The 26,049-nt window shown below is 48.2% G+C and overlaps 31 non-coding genes across 31 annotated transcripts; 17 read left to right on the plus strand and 14 right to left on the minus strand.

Annotated features, from left to right (window-relative positions):
• Window positions 1-213: 213 nt before the first annotated feature.
• Window positions 214-285, minus strand: Trnaq-uug. The gene has a single exon. It is a non-coding gene; the product is annotated as a tRNA-Gln (tRNA).
• Window positions 286-842: 557 nt separating this feature from the next.
• On the plus strand, window positions 843-914 carry Trnap-ugg. The gene has a single exon. It is a non-coding gene; the product is annotated as a tRNA-Pro (tRNA).
• A 1,715-nt stretch (window positions 915-2,629) lies between these two features.
• On the minus strand, window positions 2,630-2,701 carry Trnaq-uug. Its single transcript has one exon. It is a non-coding gene; the product is annotated as a tRNA-Gln (tRNA).
• Window positions 2,702-3,258: 557 nt separating this feature from the next.
• Trnap-ugg lies at window positions 3,259-3,330 on the plus strand. Its single transcript has one exon. It is a non-coding gene; the product is annotated as a tRNA-Pro (tRNA).
• Window positions 3,331-3,837: 507 nt separating this feature from the next.
• Trnaq-uug lies at window positions 3,838-3,909 on the minus strand. Its single transcript has one exon. It is a non-coding gene; the product is annotated as a tRNA-Gln (tRNA).
• A 557-nt stretch (window positions 3,910-4,466) lies between these two features.
• On the plus strand, window positions 4,467-4,538 carry Trnap-ugg. The gene has a single exon. It is a non-coding gene; the product is annotated as a tRNA-Pro (tRNA).
• Window positions 4,539-6,253: 1,715 nt separating this feature from the next.
• Trnaq-uug lies at window positions 6,254-6,325 on the minus strand. Its single transcript has one exon. It is a non-coding gene; the product is annotated as a tRNA-Gln (tRNA).
• Window positions 6,326-6,882: 557 nt separating this feature from the next.
• Trnap-ugg lies at window positions 6,883-6,954 on the plus strand. The gene has a single exon. It is a non-coding gene; the product is annotated as a tRNA-Pro (tRNA).
• Window positions 6,955-7,461: 507 nt separating this feature from the next.
• On the minus strand, window positions 7,462-7,533 carry Trnaq-uug. Its single transcript has one exon. It is a non-coding gene; the product is annotated as a tRNA-Gln (tRNA).
• A 557-nt stretch (window positions 7,534-8,090) lies between these two features.
• Window positions 8,091-8,162, plus strand: Trnap-ugg. Its single transcript has one exon. It is a non-coding gene; the product is annotated as a tRNA-Pro (tRNA).
• A 507-nt stretch (window positions 8,163-8,669) lies between these two features.
• Window positions 8,670-8,741, minus strand: Trnaq-uug. The gene has a single exon. It is a non-coding gene; the product is annotated as a tRNA-Gln (tRNA).
• A 557-nt stretch (window positions 8,742-9,298) lies between these two features.
• Trnap-ugg lies at window positions 9,299-9,370 on the plus strand. Its single transcript has one exon. It is a non-coding gene; the product is annotated as a tRNA-Pro (tRNA).
• Window positions 9,371-9,877: 507 nt separating this feature from the next.
• Window positions 9,878-9,949, minus strand: Trnaq-uug. Its single transcript has one exon. It is a non-coding gene; the product is annotated as a tRNA-Gln (tRNA).
• A 1,136-nt stretch (window positions 9,950-11,085) lies between these two features.
• Trnaq-uug lies at window positions 11,086-11,157 on the minus strand. Its single transcript has one exon. It is a non-coding gene; the product is annotated as a tRNA-Gln (tRNA).
• Window positions 11,158-11,714: 557 nt separating this feature from the next.
• Window positions 11,715-11,786, plus strand: Trnap-ugg. Its single transcript has one exon. It is a non-coding gene; the product is annotated as a tRNA-Pro (tRNA).
• A 1,136-nt stretch (window positions 11,787-12,922) lies between these two features.
• Trnap-ugg lies at window positions 12,923-12,994 on the plus strand. Its single transcript has one exon. It is a non-coding gene; the product is annotated as a tRNA-Pro (tRNA).
• A 1,136-nt stretch (window positions 12,995-14,130) lies between these two features.
• Trnap-ugg lies at window positions 14,131-14,202 on the plus strand. The gene has a single exon. It is a non-coding gene; the product is annotated as a tRNA-Pro (tRNA).
• Window positions 14,203-15,338: 1,136 nt separating this feature from the next.
• On the plus strand, window positions 15,339-15,410 carry Trnap-ugg. The gene has a single exon. It is a non-coding gene; the product is annotated as a tRNA-Pro (tRNA).
• A 507-nt stretch (window positions 15,411-15,917) lies between these two features.
• On the minus strand, window positions 15,918-15,989 carry Trnaq-uug. Its single transcript has one exon. It is a non-coding gene; the product is annotated as a tRNA-Gln (tRNA).
• A 557-nt stretch (window positions 15,990-16,546) lies between these two features.
• On the plus strand, window positions 16,547-16,618 carry Trnap-ugg. Its single transcript has one exon. It is a non-coding gene; the product is annotated as a tRNA-Pro (tRNA).
• A 507-nt stretch (window positions 16,619-17,125) lies between these two features.
• Trnaq-uug lies at window positions 17,126-17,197 on the minus strand. Its single transcript has one exon. It is a non-coding gene; the product is annotated as a tRNA-Gln (tRNA).
• A 557-nt stretch (window positions 17,198-17,754) lies between these two features.
• On the plus strand, window positions 17,755-17,826 carry Trnap-ugg. The gene has a single exon. It is a non-coding gene; the product is annotated as a tRNA-Pro (tRNA).
• A 507-nt stretch (window positions 17,827-18,333) lies between these two features.
• Window positions 18,334-18,405, minus strand: Trnaq-uug. The gene has a single exon. It is a non-coding gene; the product is annotated as a tRNA-Gln (tRNA).
• A 557-nt stretch (window positions 18,406-18,962) lies between these two features.
• Window positions 18,963-19,034, plus strand: Trnap-ugg. Its single transcript has one exon. It is a non-coding gene; the product is annotated as a tRNA-Pro (tRNA).
• A 507-nt stretch (window positions 19,035-19,541) lies between these two features.
• Trnaq-uug lies at window positions 19,542-19,613 on the minus strand. The gene has a single exon. It is a non-coding gene; the product is annotated as a tRNA-Gln (tRNA).
• A 557-nt stretch (window positions 19,614-20,170) lies between these two features.
• On the plus strand, window positions 20,171-20,242 carry Trnap-cgg. The gene has a single exon. It is a non-coding gene; the product is annotated as a tRNA-Pro (tRNA).
• A 507-nt stretch (window positions 20,243-20,749) lies between these two features.
• Window positions 20,750-20,821, minus strand: Trnaq-uug. The gene has a single exon. It is a non-coding gene; the product is annotated as a tRNA-Gln (tRNA).
• A 1,765-nt stretch (window positions 20,822-22,586) lies between these two features.
• Window positions 22,587-22,658, plus strand: Trnap-ugg. Its single transcript has one exon. It is a non-coding gene; the product is annotated as a tRNA-Pro (tRNA).
• Window positions 22,659-23,794: 1,136 nt separating this feature from the next.
• Window positions 23,795-23,866, plus strand: Trnap-ugg. Its single transcript has one exon. It is a non-coding gene; the product is annotated as a tRNA-Pro (tRNA).
• A 1,137-nt stretch (window positions 23,867-25,003) lies between these two features.
• Window positions 25,004-25,075, plus strand: Trnap-ugg. The gene has a single exon. It is a non-coding gene; the product is annotated as a tRNA-Pro (tRNA).
• A 507-nt stretch (window positions 25,076-25,582) lies between these two features.
• On the minus strand, window positions 25,583-25,654 carry Trnaq-uug. Its single transcript has one exon. It is a non-coding gene; the product is annotated as a tRNA-Gln (tRNA).
• Between the last annotated feature and the right edge of the window lie 395 nt (window positions 25,655-26,049).

Raw genomic sequence — 26,049 nt, forward strand, 5'->3', positions numbered from 1 at the left:
GGAGGAACAGCTGAGGTCGTCTTCTCGCAGTTGAACCCCTTACGTCTCGTTATTAATCCTAGTAGAAAAAGCATAAGCATTTGGAGCGCTCCCCACTCACGTGTGGACTGCTATTAACACTTTGCATTTCATGATCCTAGTTAAATTTCTGCATATACAATTCCAACCACCGGCTCGTACACATTTCTAGAAACGATCGCAAAACACAGCGTCAGGTTCCACCGAGACCCGAACTCGGATCGCTGGATTCAAAGTCCAGAGTGCTAATCATTACACCATGGAACCGGATGCCTGTAGCGCTCTTAAATTCAGTGGTATCATGTAATTAAGCCGATAAGATGCGATGTTATTACACGTATGGTCCTCAGGAAGTGTTTGCGTGGCTAATGAAGCAACCAAGTAGGCTGGAAGTGGAAGGAGCACCTTCGAATGTAGCGGGAATTCTTGCCAGTATTCGTACATGAAGTGATGTCGAAGGATCAGGTAATCAAAATCGCGAAACAGCCACTTTCGTATGGCGGATGCTTCGTGCTGGAAGCAGCCTAGCTATGAAAACAGCTATGGACACAGAGTACTGTCGAAAACTGCGTGCTGACACAGAACGCTACGTAGTGGGCGGATTGTTCGTGTCACGATAACATTTGCACTTCACACGGTCGAAATACTGTCACACAACTCAAGCAGCTCTTTCAGCATTCACATACACTGGTGTTCAGCACAGCGCATGTTGTAGGTGTCAGATTAAGAAACCTCTTTGAGAATATGGTCCAGCTAGGATGCTGCAACTAGCAAGTGCGGCAAGATCTCAGTAGGTGGAGGGGTGCAGACTTGCTTACTTGTGCGGCCTGTTGGTCTAGGGGTATGATTCCTGCTATGGGTGCTGGAGGTCCCGGGTTCAAATCCCGGACAGGCCCTACTTTTCACTTTCGCGACAACCCAGCACTACGATAAACTTGCGAGTCTCTGAAAGTAAGCCATGCAGCAGGACAAACTGCATGTCGGGCCACCGGCCCCAGAGACTCTCAGGTGCGTCTTATGGAAAGCAATCTACGTGGCAGGATTAAGCCGTCTCCGCTTACTTATATCTATACGTAAAGACTGGCACGTACAACGATTCTATTCGTTCCCCAGGAACTAGTACATCGCATGCAAGTTTGGTAAATGCATGCGCATGCAGCACCCAAAACGGTGAGATGTCTTTCCTGCGGGGAGGAACAGCTGAGGTCGTCTTCTCGCAGTTGAACCCCTTACGTCTCGTTATTAATCCTAGTAGCAAAAGCATAAGCATTTGGAGCGCTCCCCACTCACGTGTGGACTGCTATTAACACTTTGCATTTCATGATCCTAGTTAAATTTCTGCATATACAATTCCAACCACCGGCTCGTACACATTTCTAGAAACGATCGCAAAACACAGCGTCGGGTTCCACCGAGACCAGAACTCGGATCGCTGGATTCAAAGTCCAGAGTGCTAATCATTACACCATGGAACCGAATGCCTATAGCGCTCTTAAATTCAGTGGTATCATGTAATTAAGCCGATAAGATGCGATGTTATTACACGTATGGTCCTCAGGAAGTGTTTGCGTGGCTAATGAAGCAACCAAGTAGGCTGGAAGTGGAAGGACCACCTTCGAATGTAGCGGGAATTCTTGCCAGTATTCGTACATGAAGTGATGTCGAAGGATCAGGTAATCAAAATCGCGAAACAGCCACTTTCGTATGGCGGATGCTTCGTGCTGGAAGCAGCCTAGCTATGAAAACAGCTATGGACACAGAGTACTGTCGAAAACTGCGTGCTGACACAGAACGCTACGTAGTGGGCGGATTGTTCGTGTCACGATAACATTTGCACTTCACACGGTCGAAATACTGTCACACAACTCAAGCAGCTCTTTCAGCATTCACATACACTGGTGTTCAGCACAGCGCATGTTGTAGGTGTCAGATTAAGAAACCTCTTTGAGAATATGGTCCAGCTAGGATGCTGCAACTAGCAAGTGCGGCAAGATCTCAGTAGGTGGAGGGGTGCAGACTTGCTTACTTGTGCGGCCTGTTGGTCTAGAGGTATGATTCCTTCTTTGGGTGCAGGAGGTCACGGGTTCAAATCCCGGACAGGCCCTACTTTTCACTTTCGCGACAACCCAGCACTACGATAAACTTGCGAGTCTCTGAAAGTAAGCCATGCAGCAGGACAAACTGCATGTCGGGCCACCGGCCCATGAGACTCTCAGGTGCGTCTTATGGAAAGCAATCTACGTGGCAGGATTAAGCCGTCTCCGCTTACTTATATCTATACGTAAAGACTGGCACGTACAACGATTCTATTCGTTCCCCAGGAACTAGTACATCGCATGCAAGTTTGGTAAATGCATGCGCATGCAGCACCCAAAACGGTGAGATGTCTTTCCTGCGGGGAGGAACAGCTGAGGTCGTCTTCTCGCAGTTGAACCCCTTACGTCTCGTTATTAATCCTAGTAGCAAAAGCATAAGCATTTGGAGCGCTCCCCACTCACGTGTGGACTGCTATTAACACTTTGCATTTCATGATCCTAGTTAAATTTCTGCATATACAATTCCAACCACCGGCTCGTACACATTTCTAGAAACGATCGCAAAACACAGCGTCAGGTTCCACCGAGACCCGAACTCGGATCGCTGGATTCAAAGTCCAGAGTGCTAATCATTACACCATGGAACCGAATGCCTGTAGCGCTCTTAAATTCAGTGGTATCATGTAATTAAGCCGATAAGATGCGATGTTATTACACGTATGGTCCTCAGGAAGTGTTTGCGTGGCTAATGAAGCAACCAAGTAGGCTGGAAGTGGAAGGAGCACCTTCGAATGTAGCGGGAATTCTTGCCAGTATTCGTACATGAAGTGATGTCGAAGGATCAGGTAATCAAAATCGCGAAACAGCCACTTTCGTATGGCGGATGCTTCGTGCTGGAAGCAGCCTAGCTATGAAAACAGCTATGGACACAGAGTACTGTCGAAAACTGCATGCTGACACAGAACGCTACGTAGTGGGCGGATTGTTCGTGTCACGATAACATTTGCACTTCACACGGTCGAAATACTGTCACACAACTCAAGCAGCTCTTTCAGCATTCACATACACTGGTGTTCAGCACAGCGCATGTTGTAGGTGTCAGATTAAGAAACCTCTTTGAGAATATGGTCCAGCTAGGATGCTGCAACTAGCAAGTGCGGCAAGATCTCAGTAGGTGGAGGGGTGCAGACTTGCTTACTTGTGCGGCCTGTTGGTCTAGAGGTATGATTCCTTCTTTGGGTGCAGGAGGTCCCGGGTTCAAATCCCGGACAGGCCCTACTTTTCACTTTCGCGACAACCCAGCACTACGATAAACTTGGGAGTCTCTGAAAGTAAGCCATGCAGCAGGACAAACTGCATGTCGGGCCACCGGCCCATGAGACTCTCAGGTGCGTCTTATGGAAAGCAATCTACGTGGCAGGATTAAGCCGTCTCCGCTTACTTATATCTATACGTAAAGACTGGCACGTACAACGATTCTATTCGTTCCCCAGGAACTGGTACATCGCATGCAAGTTTGGTAAATGCATGCGCATGCAGCACCCAAAACGGTGAGATGTCTTTCCTGCGGGGAGGAACAGCTGAGGTCGTCTTCTCGCAGTTGAACCCCTTACGTCTCGTTATTAATCCTAGTAGCAAAAGCATAAGCATTTGGAGCGCTCCCCACTCACGTGTGGACTGCTATTTACACTCTGCATTTCATGATCCTAGTTAAATTTCTGCATATACAATTCCAACCACCGGCTCGTACACATTTCTAGAAACGATCGCAAAACACAGCGTCAGGTTCCACCGAGACCCGAACTCGGATCGCTGGATTCAAAGTCCAGAGTGCTAATCATTACACCATGGAACCGGATGCCTGTAGCGCTCTTAAATTCAGTGGTATCATGTAATTAAGCCGATAAGATGCGATGTTATTACACGTATGGTCATCAGGAAGTGTTTGCGTGGCTAATGAAGCAACCAAGTAGGCTGGAAGTGGAAGGAGCACCTTCGAATGTAGCGGGAATTCTTGCCAGTATTCGTACATGAAGTGATGTCGAAGGATCAGGTAATCAAAATCGCGAAACAGCCACTTTCGTATGGCAATTGCTTCGTGCTGGAAGCAGCCTAGCTATGAAAACAGCTATGGACACAGAGTACTGTCGAAAACTGCGTGCTGACACAGAACGCTACGTAGTGGGCGGATTGTTCGTGTCACGATAACATTTGCACTTCACACGGTCGATATACTGTCACACAACTCAAGCAGCTCTTTCAGCATTCACATACACTGGTGTTCAGCACAGCGCATGTTGTAGGTGTCAGATTAAGAAACCTCTTTGAGAATATGGTCCAGCTAGGATGCTGCAACTGGCAAGTGCGGCAAGATCTCAGTAGGTGGAGGGGTGCAGACTTGCTTACTTGTGCGGCCTGTTGGTCTAGGGGTATGATTCCTGCTATGGGTGCAGGAGGTCCCGGGTTCAAATCCCGGACAGGCCCTACTTTTCACTTTCGCGACAACCCAGCACTACGATAAACTTGCGAGTCTCTGAAAGTAAGCCATGCAGCAGGACAAACTGCATGTCGGGCCACCGGCCCCAGAGACTCTCAGGTGCGTCTTATGGAAAGCAATCTACGTGGCAGGATTAAGCCGTCTCCGCTTACTTATATCTATACGTAAAGACTGGCACGTACAACGATTCTATTCGTTCCCCAGGAACTAGTACATCGCATGCAAGTTTGGTAAATGCATGCGCATGCAGCACCCAAAACGGTGAGATGTCTTTCCTGCGGGGAGGAACAGCTGAGGTCGTCTTCTCGCAGTTGAACCCCTTACGTCTCGTTATTAATCCTAGTAGCAAAAGCATAAGCATTTGGAGCGCTCCCCACTCACGTGTGGACTGCTATTAACACTTTGCATTTCATGATCCTAGTTAAATTTCTGCATATACAATTCCAACCACCGGCTCGTACACATTTCTAGAAACGATCGCAAAACACAGCGTCAGGTTCCACCGAGACCCGAACTCGGATCGCTGGATTCAAAGCCCAGAGTGCTAATCATTACACCATGGAACCGAATGCCTGTAGCGCTCTTAAATTCAGTGGTATCATGTCATTAAGCCGATAAGATGCGATGTTATTACACGTATGGTCCTCAGGAAGTGTTTGCGTGGCTAATGAAGCAACCAAGTAGGCTGGAAGTGGAAGGAGCACCTTCGAATGTAGCGGGAATTCTTGTCAGTATTCGTACATGAAGTGATGTCGAAGGATCAGGTAATCAAAATCGCGAAACAGCCACTTTCGTATGGCGGATGCTTCGTGCTGGAAGCAGCCTAGCTATGAAAACAGCTATGGACACAGAGTACTGTCGAAAACTGCGTGCTGACACAGAACGCTACGTAGTGGGCGGATTGTTCGTGTCACGATAACATTTGCACTTCACACGGTCGAAATACTGTCACACAACTCAAGCAGCTCTTTCAGCATTCACATACACTGGTGTTCAGCACAGCGCATGTTGTAGGTGTCAGATTAAGAAACCTCTTTGAGAATATGGTCCAGCTAGGATGCTGCAACTAGCAAGTGCGGCAAGATCTCAGTAGGTGGAGGGGTGCAGACTTGCTTACTTGTGCGGCCTGTTGGTCTAGAGGTATGATTCCTTCTTTGGGTGCAGGAGGTCACGGGTTCAAATCCCGGACAGGCCCTACTTTTCACTTTCGCGACAACCCAGCACTACGATAAACTTGCGAGTCTCTGAAAGTAAGCCATGCAGCAGGACAAACTGCATGTCGGGCCACCGGCCCATGAGACTCTCAGGTGCGTCTTATGGAAAGCAATCTACGTGGCAGGATTAAGCCGTCTCCGCTTACTTATATCTATACGTAAAGACTGGCACGTACAACGATTCTATTCGTTCCCCAGGAACTGGTACATCGCATGCAAGTTTGGTAAATGCATGCGCATGCAGCACCCAAAACGGTGAGATGTCTTTCCTGCGGGGAGGAACAGCTGAGGTCGACTTCTCGCAGTTGAACCCCTTACGTCTCGTTATTAATCCTAGTAGCAAAAGCATAAGCATTTGGAGCGCTCCCCACTCACGTGTGGACTGCTATTTACAGTCTGCATTTCATGATCCTAGTTAAATTTCTGCATATACAATTCCAACCACCGGCTCGTACACATTTCTAGAAACGATCGCAAAACACAGCGTCAGGTTCCACCGAGACCCGAACTCGGATCGCTGGATTCAAAGTCCAGAGTGCTAATCATTACACCATGGAACCGGATGCCTGTAGCGCTCTTAAATTCAGTGGTATCATGTAATTAAGCCGATAAGATGCGATGTTATTACACGTATGGTCCTCAGGAAGTGTTTGCGTGGCTAATGAAGCAACCAAGTAGGCTGGAAGTGGAAGGAGCACCTTCGAATGTAGCGGGAATTCTTGCCAGTATTCGTACATGAAGTGATGTCGAAGGATCAGGTAATCAAAATCGCGAAACAGCCACTTTCGTATGGCGGATGCTTCGTGCTGGAAGCAGCCTAGCTATGAAAACAGCTATGGACACAGAGTACTGTCGAAAACTGCGTGCTGACACAGAACGCTACGTAGTGGGCGGATTGTTCGTGTCACGATAACATTTGCACTTCACACGGTCGATATACTGTCACACAACTCAAGCAGCTCTTTCAGCATTCACATACACTGGTGTTCAGCACAGCGCATGTTGTAGGTGTCAGATTAAGAAACCTCTTTGAGAATATGGTCCAGCTAGGATGCAGCAACTAGCAAGTGCGGCAAGATCTCAGTAGGTGGAGGGGTGCAGACTTGCTTACTTGTGCGGCCTGTTGGTCTAGGGGTATGATTCCTGCTTTGGGTGCAGGAGGTCCCGGGTTCAAATCCCGGACAGGCCCTACTTTTCACTTTCGCGACAACCCAGCACTACGATAAACTTGCGAGTTTCTGAAAGTAAGCCATGCAGCAGGACAAACTGCATGTCGGCCCACCGGCCCATGAGACTCTCAGGTGCGTCTTATGGAAAGCAATCTACGTGGCAGGATTAAGCCGTCTCCGCTTACTTATATCTATACGTAAAGACTGGCACGTACAACGATTCTATTCGTTCCCCAGGAACTGGTACATCGCATGCAAGTTTGGTAAATGCATGCGCATGCAGCACCCAAAACGGTGAGATGTCTTTCCTGCGGGGAGGAACAGCTGAGGTCGACTTCTCGCAGTTGAACCCCTTACGTCTCGTTATTAATCCTAGTAGCAAAAGCATAAGCATTTGGAGCGCTCCCCACTCACGTGTGGACTGCTATTTACAGTCTGCATTTCATGATCCTAGTTAAATTTCTGCATATACAATTCCAACCACCGGCTCGTACACATTTCTAGAAACGATCGCAAAACACAGCGTCAGGTTCCACCGAGACCCGAACTCGGATCGCTGGATTCAAAGTCCAGAGTGCTAATCATTACACCATGGAACCGGATGCCTGTAGCGCTCTTAAATTCAGTGGTATCATGTAATTAAGCCGATAAGATGCGATGTTATTACACGTATGGTCCTCAGGAAGTGTTTGCGTGGCTAATGAAGCAACCAAGTAGGCTGGAAGTGGAAGGAGCACCTTCGAATGTAGCGGGAATTCTTGCCAGTATTCGTACATGAAGTGATGTCGAAGGATCAGGTAATCAAAATCGCGAAACAGCCACTTTCGTATGGCGGATGCTTCGTGCTGGAAGCAGCCTAGCTATGAAAACAGCTATGGACACAGAGTACTGTCGAAAACTGCGTGCTGACACAGAACGCTACGTAGTGGGCGGATTGTTCGTGTCACGATAACATTTGCACTTCACACGGTCGAAATACTGTCACACAACTCAAGCAGCTCTTTCAGCATTCACATACACTGGTGTTCAGCACAGCGCATGTTGTAGGTGTCAGATTAAGAAACCTCTTTGAGAATATGGTCCAGCTAGGATGCAGCAACTAGCAAGTGCGGCAAGATCTCAGTAGGTGGAGGGGTGCAGACTTGCTTACTTGTGCGGCCTGTTGGTCTAGGGGTATGATTCCTGCTTTGGGTGCAGGAGGTCCCGGGTTCAAATCCCGGACAGGCCCTACTTTTCACTTTCGCGACAACCCAGCACTACGATAAACTTGCGAGTCTCTGAAAGTAAGCCATGCAGCAGGACAAACTGCATGTCGGGCCACCGGCCCATGAGACTCTCAGGTGCGTCTTATGGAAAGCAATCTACGTGGCAGGATTAAGCCGTCTCCGCTTACTTATATCTATACGTAAAGACTGGCACGTACAACGATTCTATTCGTTCCCCAGGAACTAGTACATCGCATGCAAGTTTGGTAAATGCATGCGCATGCAGCACCCAAAACGGTGAGATGTCTTTCCTGCGGGGAGGAACAGCTGAGGTCGTCTTCTCGCAGTTGAACCCCTTACGTCTCGTTATTAATCCTAGTAGAAAAAGCATAAGCATTTGGAGCGCTCCCCACTCACGTGTGGACTGCTATTAACACTTTGCATTTCATGATCCTAGTTAAATTTCTGCATATACAATTCCAACCACCGGCTCGTACACATTTCTAGAAACGATCGCAAAACACAGCGTCAGGTTCCACCGAGACCCGAACTCGGATCGCTGGATTCAAAGTCCAGAGTGCTAATCATTACACCATGGAACCGGATGCCTGTAGCGCTCTTAAATTCAGTGGTATCATGTAATTAAGCCGATAAGATGCGATGTTATTACACGTATGGTCCTCAGGAAGTGTTTGCGTGGCTAATGAAGCAACCAAGTAGGCTGGAAGTGGAAGGAGCACCTTCGAATGTAGCGGGAATTCTTGCCAGTATTCGTACATGAAGTGATGTCGAAGGATCAGGTAATCAAAATCGCGAAACAGCCACTTTCGTATGGCGGATGCTTCGTGCTGGAAGCAGCCTAGCTATGAAAACAGCTATGGACACAGAGTACTGTCGAAAACTGCGTGCTGACACAGAACGCTACGTAGTGGGCGGATTGTTCGTGTCACGATAACATTTGCACTTCACACGGTCGAAATACTGTCACACAACTCAAGCAGCTCTTTCAGCATTCACATACACTGGTGTTCAGCACAGCGCATGTTGTAGGTGTCAGATTAAGAAACCTCTTTGAGAATATGGTCCAGCTAGGATGCTGCAACTAGCAAGTGCGGCAAGATCTCAGTAGGTGGAGGGGTGCAGACTTGCTTACTTGTGCGGCCTGTTGGTCTAGGGGTATGATTCCTGCTATGGGTGCAGGAGGTCCCGGGTTCAAATCCCGGACAGGCCATACTTTTCACTTTCGCGACAACCCAGCACTACGATAAACTTGCGAGTCTCTGAAAGTAAGCCATGCAGCAGGACAAACTGCATGTCGGGCCACCGGCCCCAGAGACTCTCAGGTGCGTCTTATGGAAAGCAATCTACGTGGCAGGATTAAGCCGTCTCCGCTTACTTATATCTATACGTAAAGACTGGCACGTACAACGATTCTATTCGTTCCCCAGGAACTAGTACATCGCATGCAAGTTTGGTAAATGCATGCGCATGCAGCACCCAAAACGGTGAGATGTCTTTCCTGCGGGGAGGAACAGCTGAGGTCGTCTTCTCGCAGTTGAACCCCTTACGTCTCGTTATTAATCCTAGTAGCAAAAGCATAAGCATTTGGAGCGCTCCCCACTCACGTGTGGACTGCTATTAACACTTTGCATTTCATGATCCTAGTTAAATTTCTGCATATACAATTCCAACCACCGGCTCGTACACATTTCTAGAAACGATCGCAAAACACAGCGTCAGGTTCCACCGAGACCCGAACTCGGATCGCTGGATTCAAAGTCCAGAGTGCTAACCATTACACCATGGAACCGGATGCCTGTAGCGCTGTTAAATTCAGTGGTATCATGTAATTAAGCCGATAAGATGGGATGTTATTACACGTATGGTCCTCAGGAAGTGTTTGCGTGGCTAATGAAGCAACCAAGTAGGCTGGAAGTGGAAGGAGCACCTTCGAATGTAGCGGGAATTCTTGCCAGTATTCGTACATGAAGTGATGTCGAAGGATCAGGTAATCAAAATCGCGAAACAGCCACTTTCGTATGGCGGATGCTTCGTGCTGGAAGCAGCCTAGCTATGAAAACAGCTATGGACACAGAGTACTGTCGAAAACTGCGTGCTGACACAGAACGCTACGTAGTGGGCGGATTGTTCGTGTCACGATAACATTTGCACTTCACACGGTCGAAATACTGTCACACAACTCAAGCAGCTCTTTCAGCATTCACATACACTGGTGTTCAGCACAGCGCATGTTGTAGGTGTCAGATTAAGAAACCTCTTTGAGAATATGGTCCAGCTAGGATGCTGCAACTAGCAAGTGCGGCAAGATCTCAGTAGGTGGAGGGGTGCAGACTTGCTTACTTGTGCGGCCTGTTGGTCTAGAGGTATGATTCCTTCTTTGGGTGCAGGAGGTCACGGGTTCAAATCCCGGACAGGCCCTACTTTTCACTTTCGCGACAACCCAGCACTACGATAAACTTGCGAGTCTCTGAAAGTAAGCCATGCAGCAGGACAAACTGCATGTCGGGCCACCGGCCCATGAGACTCTCAGGTGCGTCTTATGGAAAGCAATCTACGTGGCAGGATTAAGCCGTCTCCGCTTACTTATATCTACACGTAAAGACTGGCACGTACAACGATTCTATTCGTTCACCAGGAACTGGTACATCGCATGCAAGTTTGGTAAATGCATGCGCATGCAGCACCCAAAACGGTGAGATGTCTTTCCTGCGGGGAGGAACAGCTGAGGTCGTCTTCTCGCAGTTGAACCCCTTACGTCTCGTTATTAATCCTAGTAGCAAAAGCATAAGCATTTGGAGCGCTCCCCACTCACGTGTGGACTGCTATTTACAGTCTGCATTTCATGATCCTAGTTAAATTTCTGCATATACAATTCCAACCACCGGCTCGTACACATTTCTAGAAACGATCGCAAAACACAGCGTCAGGTTCCACCGAGACCCGAACTCGGATCGCTGGATTCAAAGTCCAGAGTGCTAATCATTACACCATGGAACCGGATGCCTGTAGCGCTCTTAAATTCAGTGGTATCATGTAATTAAGCCGATAAGATGCGATGTTATTACACGTATGGTCCTCAGGAAGTGTTTGCGTGGCTAATGAAGCAACCAAGTAGGCTGGAAGTGGAAGGAGCACCTTCGAATGTAGCGGGAATTCTTGCCAGTATTCGTACATGAAGTGATGTCGAAGGATCAGGTAATCAAAATCGCGAAACAGCCACTTTCGTATGGCGGATGCTTCGTGCTGGAAGCAGCCTAGCTATGAAAACAGCTATGGACACAGAGTACTGTCGAAAACTGCGTGCTGACACAGAACGCTACGTAGTGGGCGGATTGTTCGTGTCACGATAACATTTGCACTTCACACGGTCGATATACTGTCACACAACTCAAGCAGCTCTTTCAGCATTCACATACACTGGTGTTCAGCACAGCGCATGTTGTAGGTGTCAGATTAAGAAACCTCTTTGAGAATATGGTCCAGCTAGGATGCTGCAACTAGCAAGTGCGGCAAGATCTCAGTAGGTGGAGGGGTGCAGACTTGCTTACTTGTGCGGCCTGTTGGTCTAGGGGTATGATTCCTGCTATGGGTGCAGGAGGTCCCGGGTTCAAATCCCGGACAGGCCCTACTTTTCACTTTCGCGACAACCCAGCACTACGATAAACTTGCGAGTCTCTGAAAGTAAGCCATGCAGCAGGACAAACTGCATGTCGGGCCACCGGCCCCAGAGACTCTCAGGTGCGTCTTATGGAAAGCAATCTACGTGGCAGGATTAAGCCGTCTCCGCTTACTTATATCTATACGTAAAGACTGGCACGTACAACGATTCTATTCGTTCCCCAGGAACTAGTACATCGCATGCAAGTTTGGTAAATGCATGCGCATGCAGCACCCAAAACGGTGAGATGTCTTTCCTGCGGGGAGGAACAGCTGAGGTCGTCTTCTCGCAGTTGAACCCCTTACGTCTCGTTATTAATCCTAGTAGCAAAAGCATAAGCATTTGGAGCGCTCCCCACTCACGTGTGGACTGCTATTAACACTTTGCATTTCATGATCCTAGTTAAATTTCTGCATATACAATTCCAACCACCGGCTCGTACACATTTCTAGAAACGATCGCAAAACACAGCGTCAGGTTCCACCGAGACCCGAACTTGGATCGCTGGATTCAAAGTCCAGAGTGCTAATCATTACACCATGGAACCGGATGCCTGTAGCGCTGTTAAATTCAGTGGTATCATGTAATTAAGCCGATAAGATGCGATGTTATTACACGTATGGTCCTCAGGAAGTGTTTGCGTGGCTAATGAAGCAACCAAGTAGGCTGGAAGTGGAAGGAGCACCTTCGAATGTAGCGGGAATTCTTGCCAGTATTCGTACATGAAGTGATTTCGAAGGATCAGGTAATCAAAATCGCGAAACAGCCACTTTCGTATGGCGGATGCTTCGTGCTGGAAGCAGCCTAGCTATGAAAACAGCTATGGACACAGAGTACTGTCGAAAACTGCGTGCTGACACAGAACGCTACGTAGTGGGCGGATTGTTCGTGTCACGATAACATTTGCACTTCACACGGTCGAAATACTGTCACACAACTCAAGCAACTCTTTCAGCATTCACATACACTGGTGTTCAGCACAGCGCATGTTGTAGGTGTCAGATTAAGAAACCTCTTTGAGAATATGGTCCAGCTAGGATGCTGCAACTAGCAAGTGCGGCAAGATCTCAGTAGGTGGAGGGGTGCAGACTTGCTTACTTGTGCGGCCTGTTGGTCTAGGGGTATGATTCCTGCTTTGGGTGCAGGAGGTCCCGGGTTCAAATCCCGGACAGGCCCTACTTTTCACTTTCGCGACAACCCAGCACTACGATAAACTTGCGAGTCTCTGAAAGTAAGCCATGCAGCAGGACAAACTGCATGTCGGGCCACCGGCCCATGAGACTCTCAGGTGCGTCTTATGGAAAGCAATCTATGTGGCAGGATTAAGCCGTCTCGGCTTACTTATATCTATACGTAAAGACTGGCACGTACAACGATTCTATTCGTTCCCCAGGAACTAGTACATCGCATGCAAGTTTGGTAAATGCATGCGCATGCAGCACCCAAAACGGTGAGATGTCTTTCCTGCGGGGAGGAACAGCTGAGGTCGTCTTCTCGCAGTTGAACCCCTTACGTCTCGTTATTAATCCTAGTAGCAAAAGCATAAGCATTTGGAGCGCTCCCCACTCACGTGTGGACTGCTATTAACACTTTGCATTTCATGATCCTAGTTAAATTTCTGCATATACAATTCCAACCACCGGCTCGTACACATTTCTAGAAACGATCGCAAAACACAGCGTCAGGTTCCACCGAGACCCGAACTCGGATAGCTGGATTCAAAGTCCAGAGTGCTAATCATTACACCATGGAACCGGATGCCTGTAGCGCTCTTAAATTCAGTGGTATCATGTAATTAAGCCGATAAGATGCGATGTTATTACACGTATGGTCCTCAGGAAGTGTTTGCGTGGCTAATGAAGCAACCAAGTAGGCTGGAAGTGGAAGGAGCACCTTCGAATGTAGCGGGAATTCTTGCCAGTATTCGTACATGAAGTGATGTCGAAGGATCAGGTAATCAAAATCGCGAAACAGCCACTTTCGTATGGCGGATGCTTCGTGCTGGAAGCAGCCTAGCTATGAAAACAGCTATGGACACAGAGTACTGTCGAAAACTGCGTGCTGACACAGAACGCTACGTAGTGGGCGGATTGTTCGTGTCACGATAACATTTGCACTTCACACGGTCGAAATACTGTCACACAACTCAAGCAGCTCTTTCAGCATTCACATACACTGGTGTTCAGCACAGCGCATGTTGTAGGTGTCAGATTAAGAAACCTCTTTGAGAATATGGTCCAGCAAGGATGCTGCAACTAGCAAGTGCGGCACGATCTCAGTATGTGGAGGGGTGCAGACTTGCTTACTTGTGCGGCCTGTTGGTCTAGGGGTATGATTCCTGCTTTGGGTGCAGGAGGTCCCGGGTTCAAATCCCGGACAGGCCCTACTTTTCACTTTCGCGACAACCCAGCACTACGATAAACTTGCGAGTCTCTGAAAGTAAGCCATGCAGCAGGACAAACTGCATGTCGGGCCACCGGCCCATGAGACTCTCAGGTGCGTCTTATGGAAAGCAATCTACGTGGCAGGATTAAGCCGTCTCTGCTTACTTATATCTATACGTAAAGACTGGCACGTACAACGATTCTATTCGTTCCCCAGGAACTAGTACATCGCATGCAAGTTTGGTAAATGCATGCGCATGCAGCACCCAAAACGGTGAGATGTCTTTCCTGCGGGGAGGAACAGCTGAGGTCGTCTTCTCGCAGTTGAACCCCTTACGTCTCGTTATTAATCCTAGTAGCAAAAGCATAAGCATTTGGAGCGCTCCCCACTCACATGTGGACTGCTATTAACACTTTGCATTTCATGATCCTAGTTAAATTTCTGCATATACAATTCCAACCACCGGCTCGTACACATTTCTAGAAACGATCGCGAAACACAGCGGCAGGTTCCACCGAGACCCGAACTCTGATCGCTGGATTCAAAGTCCAGAGTGCTAATCATTACACCATGGAACCGGATGCCTGTAGCGCTCTTAAATTCAGTGGTATCATGTAATTAAGCCGATAAGATGCGATGTTATTACACGTATGGTCCTCAGGAAGTGTTTGCGTGGCTAATGAAGCAACCAAGTAGGCTGGAAGTGGAAGGAGCACCTTCGAATGTAGCGGGAATTCTTGCCAGTATTCGTACATGAAGTGATGTCGAAGGATCAGGTAATCAAAATCGCGAAACAGCCACTTTCGTATGGCGGATGCTTCGTGCTGGAAGCAGCCTAGCTATGAAAACAGCTATGGACACAGAGTACTGTCGAAAACTGCGTGCTGACACAGAACGCTACGTAGTGGGCGGATTGTTCGTGTCACGATAACATTTGCACTTCACACGGTCGAAATACTGTCACACAACTCAAGCAGCTCTTTCAGCATTCACATACACTGGTGTTCAGCACAGCGCATGTTGTAGGTGTCAGATTAAGAAACCTCTTTGAGAATATGGTCCAGCTAGGATGCTGCAACTAGCAAGTGCGGCAAGATCTCAGTAGGTGGAGGGGTGCAGACTTGCTTACTTGTGCGGCCTGTTGGTCTAGGGGTATGATTCCTGCTTTGGGTGCAGGAGGTCCCGGGTTCAAATCCCGGACAGGCCCTACTTTTCACTTTCGCGACAACCCAGCACTACGATAAACTTGCGAGTCTCTGAAAGTAAGCCATGCAGCAGGACAAATTGCATGTCGGGCCACCGGCCCATGAGACTCTCAGGTGCGTCTTATGGAAAGCAATCTACGTGGCAGGATTAAGCCGTCTCCGCTTACTTATATCTATACGTAAAGACTGGCACGTACAACAATTCTATTCGTTCCCCAGGAACTAGTACATCGCATGCAAGTTTGGTAAATGCATGCGCATGCAGCACCCAAAACGGTGAGATGTCTTTCCTGCGGGGAGGAACAGCTGAGGTCGTCTTCTCGCAGTTGAACCCCTTACGTCTCGTTATTAATCCTAGTAGCAAAAGCATAAGCATTTGGAGCGCTCCCCACTCACGTGTGGACTGCTATTAACACTTTGCATTTCATGATCCTAGTTAAATTTCTGCATATACAATTCCAACCACCGGCTCGTACACATTTCTAGAAACGATCGCAAAACACAGCGTCAGGTTCCACCGAGACCCGAACTCGGATCGCTGGATTCAAAGTCCAGAGTGCTAATCATTACACCATGGAACCGGATGCCCGTAGCGCTCTTAAATTCAGTGGTATCATGTAATTAAGCCGATAAGATGCGATGTTATTACACGTATGGTCCTCAGGAAGTGTTTGCGTGGCTAATGAAGCAACCAAGTAGGCTGGAAGTGGAAGGAGCACCTTCGAATGTAGCGGGAATTCTTGCCAGTATTCGTACATGAAGTGATGTCGAAGGATCAGGTAATCAAAATCGCGAAACAGCCACTTTCGTATGGCGGATGCTTCGTGCTGGAAGCAGCCTAGCTATGAAAACAGCTATGGACACAGAGTACTGTCGAAAACTGCGTGCTGACACAGAACGCTACGTAGTGGGCGGATTGTTCGTGTCACGATAACATTTGCACTTCACACGGTCGAAATACTGTCACACAACTCAAGCAGCTCTTTCAGCATTCACATACACTGGTGTTCAGCACAGCGCATGTTGTAGGTGTCAGATTAAGAAACCTCTTTGAGAATATGGTCCAGCTAGGATGCTGCAACTAGCAAGTGCGGCACGATCTCAGTATGTGGAGGGGTGCAGACTTGCTTACTTGTGCGGCCTGTTGGTCTAGGGGTATGATTCCTGCTTTGGGTGCAGGAGGTCCCGGGTTCAAATCCCGGACAGGCCCTACTTTTCACTTTCGCGACAACCCAGCACTACGATAAACTTGCGAGTCTCTGAAAGTAAGCCATGCAGCAGGACAAACTGCATGTCGGGCCACCGGCCCATGAGACTCTCAGGTGCGTCTTATGGAAAGCAATCTACGTGGCAGGATTAAGCCGTCTCCGCTTACTTATATCTATACGTAAAGACTGGCACGTACAACGATTCTATTCGTTCCCCAGGAACTAGTACATCGCATGCAAGTTTGATAAATGCATGCGCATGCAGCACCCAAAACGGTGAGATGTCTTTCCTGCGGGGAGGAACAGCTGAGGTCGTCTTCTCGCAGTTGAACCCCTTACGTCTCGTTATTAATCCTAGTAGCAAAAGCATAAGCATTTGGAGCGCTCCCCACTCACGTGTGGACTGCTATTAACACTTTGCATTTCATGATCCTAGTTAAATTTCTGCATATACAATTCCAACCACCGGCTCGTACACATTTCTAGAAACGATCGCAAAACACAGCGTCAGGTTCCACCGAGACCCGAACTCGGATCGCTGGATTCAAAGTCCAGAGTGCTAACCATTACACCATGGAACCGGGTGCCTGTAGCGCTCTTAAATTCAGTGGTATCATGTAATTGAGCCGATAAGATGCGATGTTATTACACGTATGGTCCTCAGGAAGTGTTTGCGTGGCTAATGAAGCAACCAAGTAGGCTGGAAGTGGAAGGAGCACCTTCGAATGTAGCGGGAATTCTTGCCAGTATTCGTACATGAAGTGATGTCGAAGGATCAGGTAATCAAAATCGCGAAACAGCCACTTTCGTATGGCGGATGCTTCGTGCTGGAAGCAGCCTAGCTATGAAAACAGCTATGGACACAGAGTACTGTCGAAAACTGCGTGCTGACACAGAACGCTACGTAGTGGGCGGATTGTTCGTGTCACGATAACATTTGCACTTCACATGGTCGAAATACTGTCACACAACTCAAGCAGCTCTTTCAGCATTCACATACACTGGTGTTCAGCACAGCGCATGTTGTAGGTGTCAGATTAAGAAACCTCTTTGAGAAAATGGTCCAGCTAGGATGCTGCAACTAGCAAGTGCGGCAAGATCTCAGTAGGTGGAGGGGTGCAGACTTGCTTACTTGTGCGGCCTGTTGGTCTAGGGGTATGATTCCTGCTTTGGGTGCAGGAGGTCCCGGGTTCAAATCCCGGACAGGCCCTACTTTTCACTTTCGCGACAACCCAGCACTACGATAAACTTGCGAGTCTCTGAAAGTAAGCCATGCAGCAGGACAAACTGCATGTCGGGCCACCGGCCCATGAGACTCTCAGGTGCGTCTTATGGAAAGCAATCTACGTGGCAGGATTAAGCCGTCTCCGCTTACTTATATCTATACGTAAAGACTGGCACGTACAACGATTCTATTCGTTCCCCAGGAACTAGTACATCGCATGCAAGTTTGGTAAATGCATGCGCATGCAGCACCCAAAACGGTGAGATGTCTTTCCTGCGGGGAGGAACAGCTGAGGTCGTCTTCTCGCAGTTGAACCCCTTACGTCTCGTTATTAATCCTAGTAGCAAAAGCATAAGCATTTGGAGCGCTCCCCACTCACGTGTGGACTGCTATTAACACTTTGCATTTCATGATCCTAGTTAAATTTCTGCATATACAATTCCAACCACCGGCTCGTACACATTTCTAGAAACGATCGCAAAACACAGCGTCAGGTTCCACCGAGACCCGAACTCGGATCGCTGGATTCAAAGTCCAGAGTGCTAATCATTACACCATGGAACCGGATGCCTGTAGCGCTCTTAAATTCAGTGGTATCATGTAATTAAGCCGATAAGATGCGATGTTATTACACGTATGGTCCTCAGGAAGTGTTTGCGTGGCTAATGAAGCAACCAAGTAGGCTGGAAGTGGAAGGAGCACCTTCGAATGTAGCGGGAATTCTTGCCAGTATTCGTACATGAAGTGATGTCGAAGGATCAGGTAATCAAAATCGCGAAACAGCCACTTTCGTATGGCGGATGCTTCGTGCTGGAAGCAGCCTAGCTATGAAAACAGCTATGGACACAGAGTACTGTCGAAAACTGCGTGCTGACACAGAACGCTACGTAGTGGGCGGATTGTTCGTGTCACGATAACATTTGCACTTCACACGGTCGAAATACTGTCACACAACTCAAGCAGCTCTTTCAGCATTCACATACACTGGTGTTCAGCACAGCGCATGTTGTAGGTGTCAGATTAAGAAACCTCTTTGAGAATATGGTCCAGCTAGGATGCTGCAACTAGCAAGTGCGGCAAGATCTCAGTAGGTGGAGGGGTGCAGACTTGCTTACTTGTGCGGCCTGTTGGTCTAGGGGTATGATTCCTGCTTTGGGTGCAGGAGGTCCCGGGTTCAAATCCCGGACAGGCCCTACTTTTCACTTTCGCGACAACCCAGCACTACGATAAACTTGCGAGTCTCTGAAAGTAAGCCATGCAGCAGGACAAATTGCATGTCGGGCCACCGGCCCATGAGACTCTCAGGTGCGTCTTATGGAAAGCAATCTACGTGGCAGGATTAAGCCGTCTCCGCTTACTTATATCTATACGTAAAGACTGGCACGTACAACAATTCTATTCGTTCCCCAGGAACTAGTACATCGCATGCAAGTTTGGTAAATGCATGCGCATGCAGCACCCAAAACGGTGAGATGTCTTTCCTGCGGGGAGGAACAGCTGAGGTCGTCTTCTCGCAGTTGAACCCCTTACGTCTCGTTATTAATCCTAGTAGCAAAAGCATAAGCATTTGGAGCGCTCCCCACTCACGTGTGGACTGCTATTAACACTTTGCATTTCATGATCCTAGTTAAATTTCTGCATATACAATTCCAACCACCGGCTCGTACACATTTCTAGAAACGATCGCAAAACACAGCGTCAGGTTCCACCGAGACCCGAACTCGGATCGCTGGATTCAAAGTCCAGAGTGCTAATCATTACACCATGGAACCGGATGCCCGTAGCGCTCTTAAATTCAGTGGTATCATGTAATTAAGCCGATAAGATGCGATGTTATTACACGTATGGTCCTCAGGAAGTGTTTGCGTGGCTAATGAAGCAACCAAGTAGGCTGGAAGTGAAAGGAGCACCTTCGAATGTAGCGGGAATTCTTGCCAGTATTCGTACATGAAGTGATGTCGAAGGATCAGGTAATCAAAATCGCGAAACAGTCACTTTCGTATGGCGGATGCTTCGTGCTGGAAGCAGCCTAGCTATGAAAACAGCTATGGACACAGAGTACTGTCGAAAACTGCGTGCTGACACAGAACGCTACGTAGTGGGCGGATTGTTCGTGTCACGATAACATTTGCACTTCACACTGTCGAAATACTGTCACACAACTCAAGCAGCTCTTTCAGCATTCACATACACTGGTGTTCAGCACAGCGCATGTTGTAGGTGTCAGATTAAGAAACCTCTTTGAGAATATGGTCCAGCTAGGATGCTGCAACTAGCAAGTGCGGCAAGATCTCAGTAGGTGGAGGGGTGCAGACTTGCTTACTTGTGCGGCCTGTTGGTCTAGGGGTATGATTCCTGCTTCGGGTGCAGGAGGTCCCGGGTTCAAATCCCGGACAGGCCCTACTTTTCACTTTCGCGACAACCCAGCACTACGATAAACTTGCGAGTCTCTGAAAGTAAGCCATGCAGCAGGACAAACTGCATGTCGGGCCACCGGCCCATGAGACTCTCAGGTGCGTCTTATGGAAAGCAATCTACGTGGCAGGATTAAGCCGTCTCCGCTTACTTATATCTATACGTAAAGACTGGCACGTACAACGATTCTATTCGTTCCCCAGGAACTAGTACATCGCATGCAAGTTTGGTAAATGCATGCGCATGCAGCACCCAAAACGGTGAGATGTCTTTCCTGCGGGGAGGAACAGCTGAGGTCGTCTTCTCGCAGTTGAACCCCTTACGTCTCGTTATTAATCCTAGTAGCAAAAGCATAAGCATTTGGAGCGCTCCCCACTCACGTGTGGACTGCTATTAACACTTTGCATTTCATGATCCTAGTTAAATTTCTGCATATACAATTCCAACCACCGGCTCGTACACATTTCTAGAAACGATCGCAAAACACAGCGTCAGGTTCCACCGAGACCCGAACTCGGATCGCTGGATTCAAAGTCCAGAGTGCTAATCATTACACCATGGAACCGGATGCCTGTAGCGCTCTTAAATTCAGTGGTATCATGTAATTAAGCCGATAAGATGCGATGTTATTACACGTATGGTCCTCAGGAAGTGTTTGCGTGGCTAATGAAGCAACCAAGTAGGCTGGAAGTGAAAGGAGCACCTTCGAATGTAGCGGGAATTCTTGCCAGTATTCGTACATGAAGTGATGTCGAAGGATCAGGTAATCAAAATCGCGAAACAGCCACTTTCGTATGGCGGATGCTTCGTGCTGGAAGCAGCCTAGCTATGAAAACAGCTATGGACACAGAGTACTGTCGAAAACTGCGTGCTGACACAGAACGCTACGTAGTGGGCGGATTGTTCGTGTCACGATAACATTTGCACTTCACACGGTCGAAATACTGTCACACAACTCAAGCAGCTCTTTCAGCATTCACATACACTGGTGTTCAGCACAGCGCATGTTGTAGGTGTCAGATTAAGAAACCTCTTTGAGAATATGGTCCAGCTAGGATGCTGCAACTAGCAAGTGCGGCACGATCTCAGTATGTGGAGGGGTGCAGACTTGCTTACTTGTGCTGCCTGTTGGACTAGGGGTATGATTCCTGCTTTGGGTGCAGGAGGTCCCGGGTTCACATCCCGGACAGGCCCTACTTTTCACTTTCGCGACAACCCAGCACTACGATAAACTTGCGAGTCTCTGAAAGTAAGCCATGCAGCAGGACAAACTGCATGTCGGGCCACCGGCCCATGAGACTCTCAGGTGCGTCTTATGGAAAGCAATCTACGTGGCAGGATTTAGCCGTCTCCGCTTACTTATATCTATACGTAAAGACTGGCACGTACAACGATTCTATTCGTTCCCCAGGAACTAGTACATCGCATGCAAGTTTGGTAAATGCATGCGCATGCAGCACCCAAAACGGTGAGATGTCTTTCCTGCGGGGAGGAACAGCTGAGGTCGTCTTCTCGCAGTTGAACCCCTTACGTCTCGTTATTAATCCTAGTAGCAAAAGCATAAGCATTTGGAGCGCTCCCCACCCACGTGTGGACTGCTATTAGCACTTTGCATATCATGATCCTAGTTAAATTTCTGCATATACAATTCCAACCACCGGCTCGTACACATTTCTAGAAACGATCGCAAAACACAGCGTCAGGTTCCACCGAGACCCGAACTCGGATCGCTGGATTCAAAGTCCACAGTGCTAATCATTACACCATGGAACCGGATGCCTGTAGCGCTCTTAAATTCAGTGGTATCATGTAATTAAGCCGATAAGATGCGATGTTATTACACGTATGGTCCTCAGGAAGTGTTTGCGTGGCTAATGAAGCAACCAAGTAGGCTGGAAGTGGAAGGAGCACCTTCGAATGTAGCGGGAATTCTTGCCAGTATTCGTACATGAAGTGATGTCGAAGGATCAGGTAATCAAAATCGCGAAACAGCCACTTTCGTATGGCGGATGCTTCGTGCTGGAAGCAGCCTAGCTATGAAAACAGCTACGGACACAGAGTACTGTCGAAAACTGCGTGCTGACACAGAACGCTACGTAGTGGGCGGATTGTTCGTGTCACGATAACATTTGCACTTCACACTGTCGAAATACTGTCACACAACTCAAGCAGCTCTTTCAGCATTCACATACACTGGTGTTCAGCACAGCGCATGTTGTAGGTGTCAGATTAAGAAACCTCTTTGAGAATATGGTCCAGCTAGGATGCTGCATCTAGCAAGTGCGGCACGATCTCAGTATGTGGAGGGGTGCAGACTTGCTTACTTGTGCTGCCTGTTGGTCTAGGGGTATGATTCCTGCTTTGGGTGCAGGAGGTCCCGGGTTCAAATCCCGGACAGGCCCTACTTTTCACTTTCGCGACAACCCAGCACTACGATAAACTTGCGAGTCTCTGAAAGTAAGCCATGCAGCAGGACAAACTGCATGTCGGGCCACCGGCCCATGAGACTCTCAGGTGCGTCTTATGGAAAGCAATCTACGTGGCAGGATTAAGCCGTCTCCGCTTACTTATATCTATACGTAAAGACTGGCACGTACAACGATTCTATTCATTCCCCAGGAACTAGTACATCGCATGCAAGTTTGGTAAATGCATGCGCATGCAGCACCCAAAACGGTGAGATGTCTTTCCTGCGGGGAGGAACAGCTGAGGTCGTCTTCTCGCAGTTGAACCCCTTACGTCTCGTTATTAATCCTAGTAGCAAAAGCATAAGCATTTGGAGCGCTCCCCACTCACGTGTGGACTGCTATTAACACTTTGCATTTCATGATCCTAGTTAAATTTCTGCATATACAATTCCAACCACCGGCTCGTACACATTTCTAGAAACGATCGCAAAACACAGCGTCAGGTTCCACCGAGACCCGAACTCGGATCGCTGGATTCAAAGTCAAAAGTGCTAATCATTACACCATGGAACCGGATGCCTGTAGCGCTCTTAAATTCAGTGGTATCATGTAATTAAGCCGATAAGATGCGATGTTATTACACGTATGGTCCTCAGGAAGCGTTTGCGTGGCTAATGAAGCAACCAAGTAGGCTGGAAGTGGAAGGAGAACCTTCGAATGTAGCGGGAATTCTTGCCAGTATTCGTACATGAAGTGATGTCGAAGGATCAGGTAATCAAAATCGCGAAACAGCCACTTTCGTATGGCGGATGCTTCGTGCTGGAAGCAGCCTAGCTATGAAAACAGCTATGGACACAGAGTACTGTCGAAAACTGCGTGCTGACACAGAACGCTACGTAGTGGGCGGATTGTTCGTGTCACGATAACATTTGCACTTCACACGGTCGAAATACTGTCACACAACTCAAGCAGCTCTTTCAGCATTCACATACACTGGTGTTCAGCACAGCGCATGTTGTAGGTGTCAGATTAAGAAACCTCTTTGAGAAAATGGTCCAGCTAGGATGCTGCAAGTAGCAAGTGCGGCAAGATCTCAGTAGGTGGAGATGTGCAGACTCGCTTACTTGTGCGGCGTGTTGGTCTAGGGGTATGATTCCTGCTTTGGGTGCAGGAGGTCCCGGGTTCAAATCCCGGACAGGCCCTACTTTCCACTTTCGCGACAACCCAGCACTACGATAAACTTGCGAGTCTCTGAAAGTAAGCCATGCAGCAGGACAAATTGCATGTCGGGCCACCGGCCCATGAGACTCTCAGGTGCGTCTTATGGAAAGCAATTTACGTGGCAGGATTAAGCCGTCTCCGCTTACTTATATCTATACGTAAAGACTGGCACGTACAACAATTCTATTCGTTCCCCAGGAACTAGTACATCGCATGCAAGTTTGGTAAATGCATGCGCATGCAGCACCCAAAACGGTGAGATGTCTTTCCTGCGGGGAGGAACAGCTGAGGTCGTCTTCTCGCAGTTGAACCCCTTACGTCTCGTTATTAATCCTAGTAGCAAAAGCATAAGCATTTGGAGCGCTCCCCACTCACGTGTGGACTGCTATTAACACTTTGCATTTTAATGATCCTAGTTAAATTTCTGCATATACAATTCCAACCACCGGCTCGTACACATTTCTAGAAACGATCGCAAAACACAGCGTCAGGTTCCACCGAGACCCGAACTCGGATCGCTGGATTCAAAGTCCAGAGTGCAAATCATTACACCATGGAACCGGATGCCTGTAGCGCTCTTAAATTCAGTGGTATCATGTAATTAAGCCGATAAGATGCGATGCTATTACACGTATGGTCCTCAGGAAGTGTTTGCGTGGCTAATGAAGCAACCAAGTAGGCTGGAAGTGGAAGGAGCACCTTCGAATGTAGCGGGAATTCTTGCCAGTATTCGTACATGAAGTGATGTCGAAGGATCAGGTAATCAAAATCGCGAAACAGCCACTTTCGTATGGCGGATGCTTCGTGCTGGAAGCAGCCTAGCTATGAAAACAGCTATGGACACAGAGTACTGTCGAAAACTGCGTGCTGACACAGAACGCTACGTAGTGGGCGGATTGTTCGTGTCACGATAACATTTGCACTTCACACGGTCGAAATACTGTCACACAACTCAAGCAGCTCTTTCAGCATTCACATACACTGGTGTTCAGCACAGCGCATGTTGTAGGTGTCAGATTAAGAAACCTCTTTGAGAATATGGTCCAGCTAGGATGCTGCAACTAGCAAGTGCGGCACGATCTCAGTATGTGGAGGGGTGCAGACTTGCTTACTTGTGCTGCCTGTTGGTCTAGGGGTATGATTCCTGCTTTGGGTGCAGGAGGTCCCGGGTTCAAATCCCGGACAGGCCCTACTTTTCACTTCCGCGACAACCCAGCACTACGATAAACTTGCGAGTCTCTGAAAGTAAGCCATGCAGCAGGACAAACTGCATGTCGGGCCACCGGCCCATGAGACTCTCAGGTGCGTCTTATGGAAAGCAATCTACGTGGCAGGATTAAGCCGTCTCCGCTTACTTATATCTATACGTAAAGACTGGCACGTACAACGATTCTATTCGTTCCCCAGGAACTAGTACATCGCATGCAAGTTTGGTAAATGCATGCGCATGCAGCACCCAAAACGGTGAGATGTCTTTCCTGCGGGGAGGAACAGCTGAGGTCGTCTTCTCGCAGTTGAACCCCTTACGTCTCGTTATTAATCCTAGTAGCAAAAGCATAAGCATTTGGAGCGCTCCCCACTCACGTGTGGACTGCTATTAACACTTTGCATTTCATGATCCTAGTTTAATTTCTGCATATACAATTCCAACCACCGGCTCGTACACATTTCTAGAAACGATCGCAAAACACAGCGTCAGGTTCCACCGAGACCCGAACTCGGATCGCTGGATTCAAAGTCCAGAGTGCTAATCATTACACCATGGAACCGGATGCCTGTAGCGCTCTTAAATTCAGTGGTATCATGTAATTAAGCCGATAAGATGCGATGTTATTACACGTATGGTCCTCAGGAAGTGTTTGCGTGGCTAATGAAGCAACCAAGTAGGCTGGAAGTGGAAGGAGCACCTTCGAATGTAGCGGGAATTCTTGCCAGTATTCGTACATGAAGTGATGTCGAAGGATCAGGTAATCAAAATCGCGAAACAGCCACTTTCGTATGGCGGATGCTTCGTGCTGGAAGCAGCCTAGCTATGAAAACAGCTATGGACACAGAGTACTGTCGAAAACTGCGTGCTGACACAGAACGCTACGTAGTGGGCGGATTGTTCGTGTCACGATAACATTTGCACTTCACACGGTCGAAATACTGTCACACAACTCAA

Source organism: Schistocerca americana, chromosome 2, assembly GCF_021461395.2.
Source record: "Schistocerca americana isolate TAMUIC-IGC-003095 chromosome 2, iqSchAmer2.1, whole genome shotgun sequence".
NCBI classification, from domain to species: domain Eukaryota; kingdom Metazoa; phylum Arthropoda; class Insecta; order Orthoptera; family Acrididae; genus Schistocerca; species Schistocerca americana.